This window comes from Eurytemora carolleeae, unplaced genomic scaffold (assembly GCF_000591075.1).
Source record: "Eurytemora carolleeae unplaced genomic scaffold, Eaff_2.0 scaffold543, whole genome shotgun sequence".
NCBI classification, from domain to species: Eukaryota; Metazoa; Arthropoda; class Copepoda; order Calanoida; family Temoridae; genus Eurytemora; species Eurytemora carolleeae.
The window spans coordinates 86,056-99,156 of NW_019396536.1; the positions used below are offsets into that span (position 1 = coordinate 86,056).

General features: G+C 33.0%; 1 long non-coding RNA gene across 1 annotated transcript; it reads right to left on the reverse strand.

Moving 5' to 3' along the window:
- Window positions 1-6,659: 6,659 nt before the first annotated feature.
- Window positions 6,660-8,448, reverse strand: LOC111705038 (uncharacterized). Its single transcript, XR_002765926.1, has 3 exons — window positions 8,404-8,448; window positions 7,795-7,871; window positions 6,660-7,178 (listed from the first exon to the last, which is right to left on the reverse strand). It is a non-coding gene; the product is annotated as an uncharacterized LOC111705038 (long non-coding RNA).
- Between the last annotated feature and the right edge of the window lie 4,653 nt (window positions 8,449-13,101).

The window sequence follows — 13,101 nt, forward strand, 5'->3', positions numbered from 1 at the left end:
CCCCCCCCCCTGTGGTTTATTTTGAACAACTTAAAATTGGCTTACACTAAAACTTATTTTTTTTTCATCATGAAAGTTGTGAAAAAAATAGTAACATTTTTATTTTTGATGCGTGGGGTAGGGTTGAGACTGGAGAATGGTCAAACGGCGGGGGGGTGTAAAAAAAAAACAGAAATGGTTAATAACTTTTTTATTTATTGAGCTGCAGGGCTAAGACATATATATTTTAAAAGGCTTTGAAAAATGGATATAATAACATAGCTCATATGTTAACATTTGTCAAAAGTAAAAATAATTATCTTTGAAAAATTTGTCGGCATACTTTTTGAACTTTTGAAAATCCTCCCTCACAAAGTGTGAGCAAAGAGCTGCATTACATAGATTATAAAAAAAGTGATACAGTGAGAACCAGAAAACCCTGGAATCCGAAAAACGAGACATAGCAATTATTCAGTATAATTACAAACTTGTCAAAATAACGTATATACAAGTAAAACTACTTCCTTTCTAACAACATCTAAAGTATTTCTTTAATGTCATCATCCTGTTTCATAGTTTTCAGGTTCTCACTGTCTATGAATTTATATATAATCGAACGTCTCTGAATAAATAACACCCCCCCCCCTTCCGCAATGGATGGAAATCATGACCCCACACTGCACCCAGTGACCCAGACTTTTTATAAATTTTCTACAAATGTCAAAATAAATCTGCTTGACGAATTCAATCCGCTAAGGTTTATATTACGTGAAATTTGATTAGCATTTTAGAGAAGGATGGAACTCCAAGAGAAAGCAATTGTACAGGGTGTCCAAATAAACATGGGAATTGAGAGGAATTGAAAGTCGTCTTTGATTTCTGATATTTAATGCATGGCAAAACGAAGATGTACGTCTTACGAGCTTTACAAAAAGTAAAAAGTGGTCTGTACCATTTCTTGTGTCTTAAAAATTGTTGAAGATATTAAGACAATTTTGAGTTATTAAATAAATTGAAATTTCTATAAATTTTGCAATATCGACCCCCACCATCACTTTATACACATACATCTAAACAGTTTGTTTTTACCTTTGTGATAGAAACAATCTCAAGGAATAATAATTGTCTTAAAACATTTTTTTTAAGTGAATAATTGCAAATTATCTTTTTTCCATCTCATAATCTGAGTTTGCTTCCCTTATGTTCATTTGACAGCCCAAATTTTTATTTTGAATAATCTTTTTAGTTTCTTTATTTTATTGTGATATTTAACAAAAAATTTCCGATTTTGATGGTTATTATATCGTTAGAACTGACGAGGGTCAACCCAGACCGAAATATATTTTTAATAAATGTGGAACTATCATCTGCTTTTTTACTCTACTGAGGTTTGGTCCATCACCATATTCATCCTCTTCATCCTCTTCATCCTCTTCATCCTCTTCATTCTCTTCATTCTCTTTATCCTCTTCATCCTCTTCATCCTCTTCATCCTCTTCATTCTCTTTATCCTCTTTATCCTCTTCATCCTCTTCATCCTCTTCATCCTCTTTATCCTCTTCATCCTCTTCATCCTCTTCATCCTCTTCATTCTCTTTATCCTCTTCATCCTCTTCATTCTCTTCATCCTCTCCATCCTCTTCATCCTCTTCATTCTCTTTATCCTCTTTATCCTATTTATCCTCTTCATCCTCTTCATCTACTTCATTCCCTTCATCCTCTGCGGCATGTTCATCCGATTCATCCTCTTCATTCTCTTCATGTAGTAAACGTGCACCTACTCCATAACAAGTACTCGAAACAAATCTGTCCAGGTACAATCTGTCCGCTATCAAATTTAACCAGGACTGAATCTCGGGCTCTGAATGCCACAAAGGATTGCCCAGTATCAGGATTGCCCAATATCACTTTCACGTTGCGGGTCCTTAGGAAAAAAAACCCAGCATTGTTCCATCAACTTCTTGAAATCTACCAAGTTTCTCTCCTCTGAAGGATATGCTTCCAACCATTCTTTTAGTATGCTGGTATAATATTTTCCAATATCTTCCCTGACTTCTTACAGTTTCTTCGTCACTGTTCTCGGAAGTATCTTTCCACTCTTCATCCTTTCTTTTCTCTTGATTATAATCATCTTTATCTTTGTCTTCGTAAAGAACTGTATCCAGTTTTAAACAGTCTGGATTCTCTTCAGCCCATTTTAAAACATGTTACCTTAAATTTCTATAGCATTCTGGTTCCTCGTCTCTCCGCAATCATCTGATGTCTGTTCCTCTTTGTCTGCATCTTCACAAAATACTGATTCTTTGCTAACTTTCTGTGTTTCCCCTACATAATCTCTCCTGTTATCTTCTGCTGTCTTAGAACTTTGTGCGTCAATATTTCCTGGTTCACATAATTTTTCTGCTCTCTATTACTTCTGCTCTAAATGCCACACAAGGACACACACTTAGCTATCAACAAGTTTTACTTTGGCACTAATTGCCATGCAGGGACACATGCATAGCTATCATAAAGCTGTTACTTTGTCTCTAAATGCCACACAGGGACACAAGCATGGGCTTTCTATCAAGCCCTTAATAGATCTCTACCCTAAACTAGGTATGATCTCAACCCGAATACTCAGCAGGGTACAATTACTCTACAATGTAATCAAAGAGGAGTTATGATTCTAACTAGCTATATTTAAGGTTTATTTGTTTCAAGTTAAAGTTAATAGACTAATTACAATTTCTAGGTTGTTATCTATATCACATGATTAAGGCAATCATGTTACGTATTACAGCACAGTTGAAATAGGCGCATTTAAGATGTGCATATTTATAGGATTAGCGAGGATAGATATAACGTTGTTAAGCTATCTCCACAAATGTTTATTAGTTGAATGAACATATTAAAAGGATTTAAGCTAACCTTTGGGGTTGGGGGTTTCCCCCTCCTCCTGCTTCTGCCATGTTCATTTCTATTTATTAGCCTAGGGTAAATGATTCCACAGTATCTAGTGTTGCTATTGCTGTCACGTCTTCTAAGATATCTCCTTGTCTTGTTTCTCGCAATTCCGTGTTAAACCAAGTACTAACTTGATTTGTCTTCCTTGGAGGTCTAGGCATTTACATCTAATCTGGGTTCCTTGATTCATACCACTGCCACCAGTTTTGTAGTAAACACCTACTCCATATTTCCGAATTTCAACCAGTACTGAATCCCAGGCTCTAAATGCCACACAGGGACACAAGACTAGCTATATGCCGATCCCAAATTAACAGGGACGATCCAGGGTGATACAAGGTTCAGGGTTTCAGGTTTACTCTTTACACAGTAAACAGTACGGAGATACTCTGCTTAACTAAATTTATTATTCATTATAACACCCTAAAAGTGTGAGACACATTCTTGTAGGTACGTTTTTTTTTATCATTAAATAACGACGACAACAAATGTAACATAAATTTAACAGTAAACTAATTGGTTGCTTAGGAACAGGTTGAGAAGATAAAAATTAACTCTTTTTATAGAAATAAGTAATATTATTCAATTATTAATTTCTATGACCTCTTATTATTCACAAAGATTTTCTCCAGATTTTCTGGAATTTGAATTAAACGACAACATTTGAGGAATTTGTAGAGAATAAGAAATTCAATATAATGATGAATACGAAGTAATTGATTCTATCATAGATAAATATGGCCCTAAACATCTTATTAGTTTACTGTAGAATTGTTACTATATTTTTTGTCGTCGCTATTTAATAGTTTTAAAAAAACGATTTTCGAAACGTATCCACTCAAAAAAATGATTTTGAAATTCGACTTTGCCTTCAAGCTCAGTATGTGTCTCAAATGAATCCTGAAGAATTTCTCTACAATACTGCAATCTCGATCAGTTCAACCACCATACATTGCCGGTCACTCCCTTTAAGCTTAATATATTTTGACAGTTAAAATCCAGTTACTTCAACATTCTGATTTCAATCCAATTTCTGATAAATATTGAACATCTTCTCAATCAAAGTNTAGTTGCGCCTCTGCTCACCTTTTTAGATTATATTTTAAAATTAAATCTAAAATGGATTGAACCTTCTCATTATAAAGAGAAAATTTCTGTCCAAAAACTTTATAACACTGTGAACCAAAATAACAGTGATATCTAAGATCCGAAGGATTTGCAAATGATTGTTCTGTAAATCCTTCGGATCTTAGTAAAATGTTAGTTGAGAAACAAATGAAATATTTTGATGTCCTATTGGACCATGCATGGAAAGTTCCGGTTTTACAAGAACTTTTAAAAACAAGAACGAATAATTTATATGTTGAAGGATTCGATGATTACGTAATAACTGAAATGATAAATATGTTATGTAATGAGTAATGATCAATGTCGTCTATTTGTGCATAATTTTGCATATTTTTCTCTTTTCTTTTGGAAACCTGTATTTTCAAAAATTTATTTAAACAAATTTAAACTACACCATTTATATATGTATTTATATCTTTGTGTGTGAATAAATCTTTATAATAATAAAATAAATATTATTTTATCAATAATATCGTATCTGTATTTAAAATTCTCAAGAGTATCTAGTTGAAGTTTAAATACGATTGAGTTCAATCAGTTCAAAATAGAAAATTGAATTTAAAAGTTTTAAAATTCTTCCGAGTCCACTCTTCTCCGTTCAATTGTTTTAGGTTTTAAAGAAACAACGACGACCATCACATGCCAATACTTCTTCTGACAACCCTATACACCTGCTGACAACCCTATACTCCTGCTGACAACCCTTATACTTCTGCTGACAATCCTATATTTCTGCTGTCAATCCTATAATCCTGCTGACAACCCTATCAACCCTATACTTCTGCTGACAACTCAATTCTTCTGCTGACAACAATATACTCCTGATGACAACCCTATACTTCTGCTGACAACCCCATTCTTCTGCTGACAACCCTATAATTCTGCTGACAACCCAATAATTCTGCTGACAACCCAATTTTTCTGCTGACAACCCTATACTCCTGATGACAACCCAACACTCCGGCTGACAACTCTATACTCCTGCTGAAAACCCTATGCTCCAGCTGAAAACCATATAATCCTGGTGACAACCCTATACTCCTGCTGACAACCCTATGCTCCAGCTTACAACCCTATACTTCTGCTGACAACCCAATCCTTCTGCTGACAACCCTATACTCCTTATGACAACCCAATACTCCGGCTGATGACTCTATACTCCTGATGACAACCCTATGCTCCAGCTGGCAACCATACACTCCTGCTTACAACCCTATATTCCTGCTGACAATCCTAAACTTCTGCTGGAAACCCTAATACTTCGGCTGACAACGCATTACTTCTGCTAACAATTAAATAATTTATGCTGACAACCCTATACTATTGCGAACAACTGTATACTCTTCTGAAAACTCTATACTCCTGCTGAAAACACTACTGTACTACTGCTGACAACCCCATACTCCTGCTGACAGCCTTATACTTCTGCTAACAACCCCATACTCCTACTGACAACCCTATACTCCTGTTGACAACCATCTACTTCTGCTGACAACCCTATACTCCTGCTGACAACCCTATAGCCCTGTTGACAACCCTGTACACATGCTGATGACCCTGTAATAAATGCCTTACTCCAATATTTATTTAAGTTGGTCTCAATCCACACACAATGATATCAAACACTATATACTAAGTATACCCTCTACAGAATCCTGGTAGGTCTAAGTATGTATTTATCCACACATAAAGCTATCAATTTCTATCCTCTCTACCGAACACTGGTAGGTCTAAGTATGTATTTATCCACACACAAAGCTATCAATTTCTATCCTCTCTACCGAACACTGGTAGGTCTAAATGTTTATATCTATCCACACACAAAGCTATCAATTTCTGTCCTCTCTACCGAACACTGGTAGGTCTAAGTGTGTATCTATCCACACACAAAGCTATCAATTTCTATCCTCTCTACCGAACAGTGGTAGGTCTAAGTGTATATCTATCCACACACAAAGCTATCAATTTCCATCCTCTCTACCGAACACTGGTAGGTCTAAGTATATATTTATCGACACACAAAGCTATCAATTTCTATCTTCTCTACCGAACACTGGTAGGTCTAAGTATATATGTATCGACACATAAAGCTATCAATCTCTATCCTCTTTACCGAACACTGGTAGGTCTAAGTATATATTTATCGACACACAAAGCTATAAATCTCTATCCTCTCTACCGAACACTGGTAGGTCTATAAAGTTTATATTTATCGACACACAAATCTTGCAATCTCTAACCTCTCTACCGAACACTGGTAGGTCTAAGTATATATTTATCGACACACAAAGCTATCAATCTCTATCCTCTCTACCGAACACTGGTAGGTCTAAGTGTGTATCTATCCACACACAAAGCTATCAATCTATATCCTCCCTACCGAACACTGGTAGGTCTAAGTATGTCTTTATCGACACACAAAGCTATAAATCTCTATCCTCTTTACCGAAGAATGGTAGGTCTAAGTATGTATTTTTCGAGGCACAAAGCTATCAATCTCTATCCTCTCTACTGAACAATGCTAGGTTTAAGCATGTATTTATCGACGCACAAAGCTCTCATACTCTATACTCTCTTCCGAGCAATGGTATATCTAACTGTCCGTAACCAGAGTCTATATTCAACTAACTTTATTTAAGTATAAAGTACAGATAATACGGTCAGGATGGTGCACTTATGCTTTGGTGTATTTTAACTGAACTTAACTACTCTTACTTACAATTTTTAATGAAGCTACCTGAGCTGGGAACTTTTCTGTAGGATCTCGATATCCATTGTGGGCACTTTTGATTTAAGATCTAGCAAAAAGCTAGACATTTCCATATTTTCATTTTAGTATTCCTCCCCTGAATAAAGCTCCCTTCAATCCTAACAAGATTACCATGCAGGGCCGGGTATCGAATTAAGATTAAATTAATCTGAAGATTAACAAAAGATCGAGATCAAGCATTAATCTAGATATCCACAGAACATAAGTTCCCAGCTCTGATTACAGAGAAAGGCGAGTTTTTTGTTATAAAATTTATATTTCACCATGTTCTTGCATGATCAGAACAGATTTAAGGAATTTAATATATTTAACTGCTAGATCTAACAGTTCTCTTCTGCTCAGCTTATCACGGTCCCTAAATTAGAATATAAGTGGCATTGCATGTATAGTGTGGAATTTTAGATTCACAACGGTACCATTTAAAACTCTGTCTGATCGATAACAATTAAGGGTTCGATATTTATCTCTTTATTTATTATTCCAACTTGCTAAAATCCTTTGCAGAAACAATGGAGGAAATAATCATTATTGAACATTTTTAAAAATAAATAGGATTATTTTCATATTAATGTTAAAGTATCGTTTTTTTTGATATATGGTCACGTGAAAATGGAAGGACAGTTCCATTGATAAAGAAAAAATTCTCATTTTTAAAATTTTTTATGGGGCCGTTTCATCAAGAAAGTTATGATAAACAAATTTCTAAAAAATAAATTCTGATTCAGGACTTTACATTTTTCCAATTTTATTTTAAGTACAACATGAGTATGTACATTTTTTCTGATAGATTTAAAATTTGTTAGCAAATTAAGCAAATTGACAAACATAAAGTTTGAAAACAGTTTACAAAAAAATGTGCAATGTTTTAGAATTGAAAGGCGTAGATTTTTTTTCCCGGGGTGGAACCACAACCATATCTTACTATGGGGGCACATCCCCCATATCCCCCACCCCCTTCACAATTATTATACCTTGAAGTATCCTTGGGATGAATTGGAAGAACATTTTTCAAACTATCAAAAGCCTTTGCTAGCTCATGTGTTCTCATCTTTAAATAAACAAGTTATTTACATTATTGTTTATAATGACACAAACCATATCTTTATTGCATACATTTCAATCAATCAACTAATCAGAGTTTAAGAACATCCTACTAACCACACGTCATGTTCAAGATGAATTACAAAATTGATATATGGGCTGCAAATGTAGCGATAGGTGTTTTAACTAAAAATGAAATTATCATGAATTCAAATATACCTATTGGGTTAATATGTTTGCTATGCATTTAATATTGTTTAATTTAACCCCTTTCACAAGGGAGACCCGATTTTTACAGACCATCTCTTTTCTTAAAAACATATACAATCTCTTTTCTTAAAAACATATACAATCTCTTCTAAAATAAAGGAATTGAGTCTTTTCCAAAAACTTAGATTTTTAAATGTATAGTTTGAAATAACTAAGGTCTACGACATTTGGTTGAAAAGATATAAAGATTAGACAATAAGATTTTGTTGCAAAAACCCATTTCCTCTAAGATTACCTTTATTTTTTATATTTACCATCAGTCTTTTTACCTTCTCTTTTCTAGTTAATTTATCAGAATTCCGTTTGCTTCTCTTAAAATAATTTTTTTTTATTTTACTATTGTTGTCTTGTTGTCTTGTTGTCTTGTTGTCTTGCTGTCTTGTTGTCTTGTTGTCTTGTTGTCTTGTTGTCTTGTTGTCTTGTTGTCTTGTTGCCTTGTTGTCTTGTTGTCTTGTTGTCTTATTGTCTTGTTGTCTTGTTGTCTTGTTGTCTTGTTGTCTTGTTGTCTTGTTGTCTTGTTGTCTTGTTGTCTTGTTGTCTTGTTGTCTTGTTGTCTTGTTGTCTTGTTGTCTTGTTGTCTTGGTTTCCGTTCCTTCTACATCCGCTCCCAATAGTTTTTTTGTATCCCTTTCTTTTGTGTCTTAAAACCTCCGTGTGTTTAAAACCGTTTATATCGCGGGGCCTTTTAACAACCTGACAACCATCCTGAATTCTCAAACCTTGCCGACACCTTCTAAAAATCTGTTTAAATGAGCCCAATTAAAGTTATGATCTCTGCCGACCCAGGCTTGAACTGCCTAAAACGGCCTGGCTTGACTGCCTTCACTGCCTGAAGGCAGAGGGAAAATAGCTCATGAGCTAAGTATATATATATATACTACATTCTAACTATAAATGTCAATTAGGTGTTTTGCCCTGAATAATTACAGAGTTAAGTAGATATACCCTTTATAGGTGTTAACAAACATGGACAGTGTTTTTATACAAAACAAACAGCACTAAACTTTGGGGGATACTTTNTATCCATGTACCCGCTTAACGTAAAATTTCTTATTTTCGAAAACCTTTTTTTTGTAAATATGAAAATCTATAATTATGATTTTGAAAAGATTGTGACAAAAAGTGGTTTATCTATTTTTGATGGTTTGATAGGCCATTTTGGCGTTTTAGAGCTACAAACTTACTGACAGAAGATTAAACAAGTTAAAATGTATAAAATTACTGCGAAAAATGATAAATACAAAATATTTATAAATCCAGCAAAAAATGTGTTAGATCAGTGCTCAAGCTTTTTACACACTTTTGCCATCAATAAATTAATTATAAGGATTTTCTTTCAACACCAACACGTTCATTTATCAATTTATTTATTTATTTATTTATTTATTTAACAACATTTCATTTATCACATGTTAACCTTTCTCAGTCATACAATCACTATCATTTTTTTAAATCAGTTTTTTCTGATAATTATTGATATTATTATTTTCGAGATAATAATAAATGTAACGTGTTATGAATAATACATCGGCGTAAATTTACTTAAAATTAAAAAGGTTCTATCATTGTACACTTTACCAACTCTTTGTACGGTAACAATTAACTATGTACAATATACACTGTACATCATAAAAATCTACACCGTACAGTTCACAGTACCAATTTGGGAATAAATGTGAAAATTTGTGACAATTTATCAATTCAATATAATTGCTGTGTGCATTATCTATTACGATTATTTTAAGCACCGCACAGTAATTCCATGATTATTATTTGAAATTATTATATTATATACATTGTCTCTCAGTTCAATACAATTATATACTTTATTCTATAGTTAAATATACGTTTCAAGTCTTTCATACAATTCACAGACAAAGCAAGAGAAATATATAAAAATAATTGTATACTCTGAAGATTACTGATCTTTAGAATTTTTTTTAAAATTAAAAAAAGCAATTTAAATTACGGTTTTGTCAACAAAATTGATTTTCCGAATATTCTATTTTTTTAAATTTAAGAATTCGCAAATATATATCTTAACATTTTTCTCATGATTCTCCAGGGAGGGTAAATTTGCAAACTTTTGGCAAATTTGATTTGAAAAGTTTCCCGGATTTAATTAATCATTTTCAATTTAAACCAGAGCTCTATTGGACTATTATAAAATTTGAATATTAGGATACCAATCCTTGCTATCTATCTATCTTTTGTGTTTCTATATATATGTAATAAATATAGTAATAATTCCCATATTTTGAAAACCTGAACCTACCTGTATATATAGTAATAACCCTATTAACATGTCTTGTATATATAACTATGTTTGTTAATCTCTGAACAGAGCTATCGGTCAAATATATATAACTATGTTCGTTAATCTCTGAACAGACCTATCGGTCAAATATATATAACTATGTTCGTTAATCTCTGAACAGACCTATCAGTCAATTATATTTTCCTGTATCATTAAACCCAAAATATAGTTAGTTGAATATGAACTCTGTTTGATTACAGTCAGAGTTAATTCTCGGTAGAGAGCATAGAGTTCGGAAGAGTTGTATCCGGATTGATATAGACTTAAGAATACAGAGAGAGTTGAATCTGGATTGATAAATGCTTTAGAATACAGAGAGAATTGTATCTAGATTGATAAATGCTTTAGAATACAGAGAGAGTTGAATCTGGATTGATAAATGCTTAAGAATACATACCGAGTTATATCTAGATTGATAAATGCTTAAGAATACATACCGAGTTATATCTGCTTAAGAATACATACCGAGTTATATCTAGATTGATAAATGCTTAAGAATACATACCGAGTTATATCTGGATTGATACATACTTAAGAATACATACCGAGTTATATCTAGATTGATAAATGCTTAAGAATACATACCGAGTTAAATCTAGATTGATAAAAGCTTAAGAATACATACCGAGTTATATCTGGATTGATACATACTTAAGAATACAGACAGAGTTTTATCTGGATTGATACATACTTAAGAATACAGAGAGAGTTGTATCTGTATTGATAAATACTTAAGAATACAGAGCGAGTTGTATCTGTTTTGATACATACTTAAGAATACAGAGCTAGTTGTATCTGGATTGATAAATACTTAAGAATACAAAGCGAGTTGTTTCTAGATTGATACACAGACTTTAAGTATTTTTGGAGTAAGGTATATAAATATACACTGAACTTAAACCTGAACCTAAACCTTAACCTTTTATCTGAACCTAACCCAGAACCCCTAAACCTAAACTTAAACCTAAACCTAAACCTAAACCTAAACCTAAACCTAAACCTAAACCTAAACCTAAACCTAAACCTAAACCTAAACCTAAACCTAAACCTAAACCTAAACCTAAACCTAAACCTAAACCTAAACCTAAACCTAAACCTAAACCTAAACCTAAACCTAAACCTAAACCTAAACCTAAACCTAAACCTAAACCTAAACCTAAACCTAAACCTAAACCTAAACCTAAACCTAAACCTAAACCTAAACCTAAACCTAAACCTAAACCTAAACCTAAACCTAAACCTAAACCTAAACCTAAACCTAAACCTAAACCTAAACCTAAACCTAAACCTAAACCTAAACCTAAACCTAAACCTAAACCTAAACCTAAACCTAAACCTAAACCTAAACCTAAACCTAAACCTAAACCTAAACCTAAACCTAAACCTAAACCTAAACCTAAACCTAAACCTAAACCTAAACCTAAACCTAAACCTAAACCTANGTTGTATTGTTATTGTTACAATATAAACAAACAAATAATAATTATTACAACTCTTCCATCCTCCTCCTAATCCTTCATTAGATCTTCTTAATATTAGTTTAAGAGATATATTAATAATCTTAAAGATCTTACATCAAAACAATGATTTTTAAAACAGTTGCATGGATTTTTATTTTTATTTGTGTAGATACTTATTGTTGCGGAAAATAATATTTAACCCCCCCCCCTTAACCTTTCATTTGATATATACCAACTAACCTTTCATTTAATATATACCAACTAACCTTTCATTTAATATATACCAGCTAACCTTTCACAAAAGACTAATTAAAGAGTTCACTAATTACAGTGTAGTATGTTTCCTTACTGGACATTTTACACGCAATCCGAGGATCCCATAAAATCATCGGATATCTACACATTTTCAGACCGTATTCCTCGGATATCTACACATTTTCAGACCGTTTTCCTTGGATATCTACACATTTTTAGACCATATTCCTTGGATATCTACACATTTTCAGACCTTAATCCTCGGATATCTCCATATTTTTATACCTTAATCCTCGGAAATCTACACATTTTCAGAACTTTATCCTCGGATATGTCGTCTTCCTATTCCACAGTTTTATGGACCCCACTGTAAGTTACCCAAGAAGAATGTTGATGAAATATTTGGATTAGTTCATGGTAATATTTCAAATTATAATCTGCTCGGGTTTAAATATATACAGATATAGTCAAATATTTAAATGTCGCTTTTAATCTCTCATCGGCATATTGTTTAATCTCGCCCCATCCAGCCCCCCGTAAACAAAATTTTTTAAAAATTAACCGAAAAACTATTTTTTTTACGCAATAGCTTAGAATAATGATTTTTTTAATGATTTTGAAGACCAATATAAACATTTTTGTTTGTCACTGAATTGTTTGTTCGTTTCTTAGTTGACAATTGAGCAATAGACAATAAGCATGCAGTGAGACCCATAACTATATTTGTTAAATACTATATTATTTCGGGTTGGACATTCCTACCACATCAAACTCAACGAAAAATTAAAATATTTTATATTTTTAATCATAACTCCTCTTATTGAAGGCATACAGAACAGATCAAATAAATTTGATTTTCTAATACTTGGCATACAATCTATACTAGAGGAGCTACGAGGTCACGTGTCCTTTACATTTTACATCCTCCTTCTGTC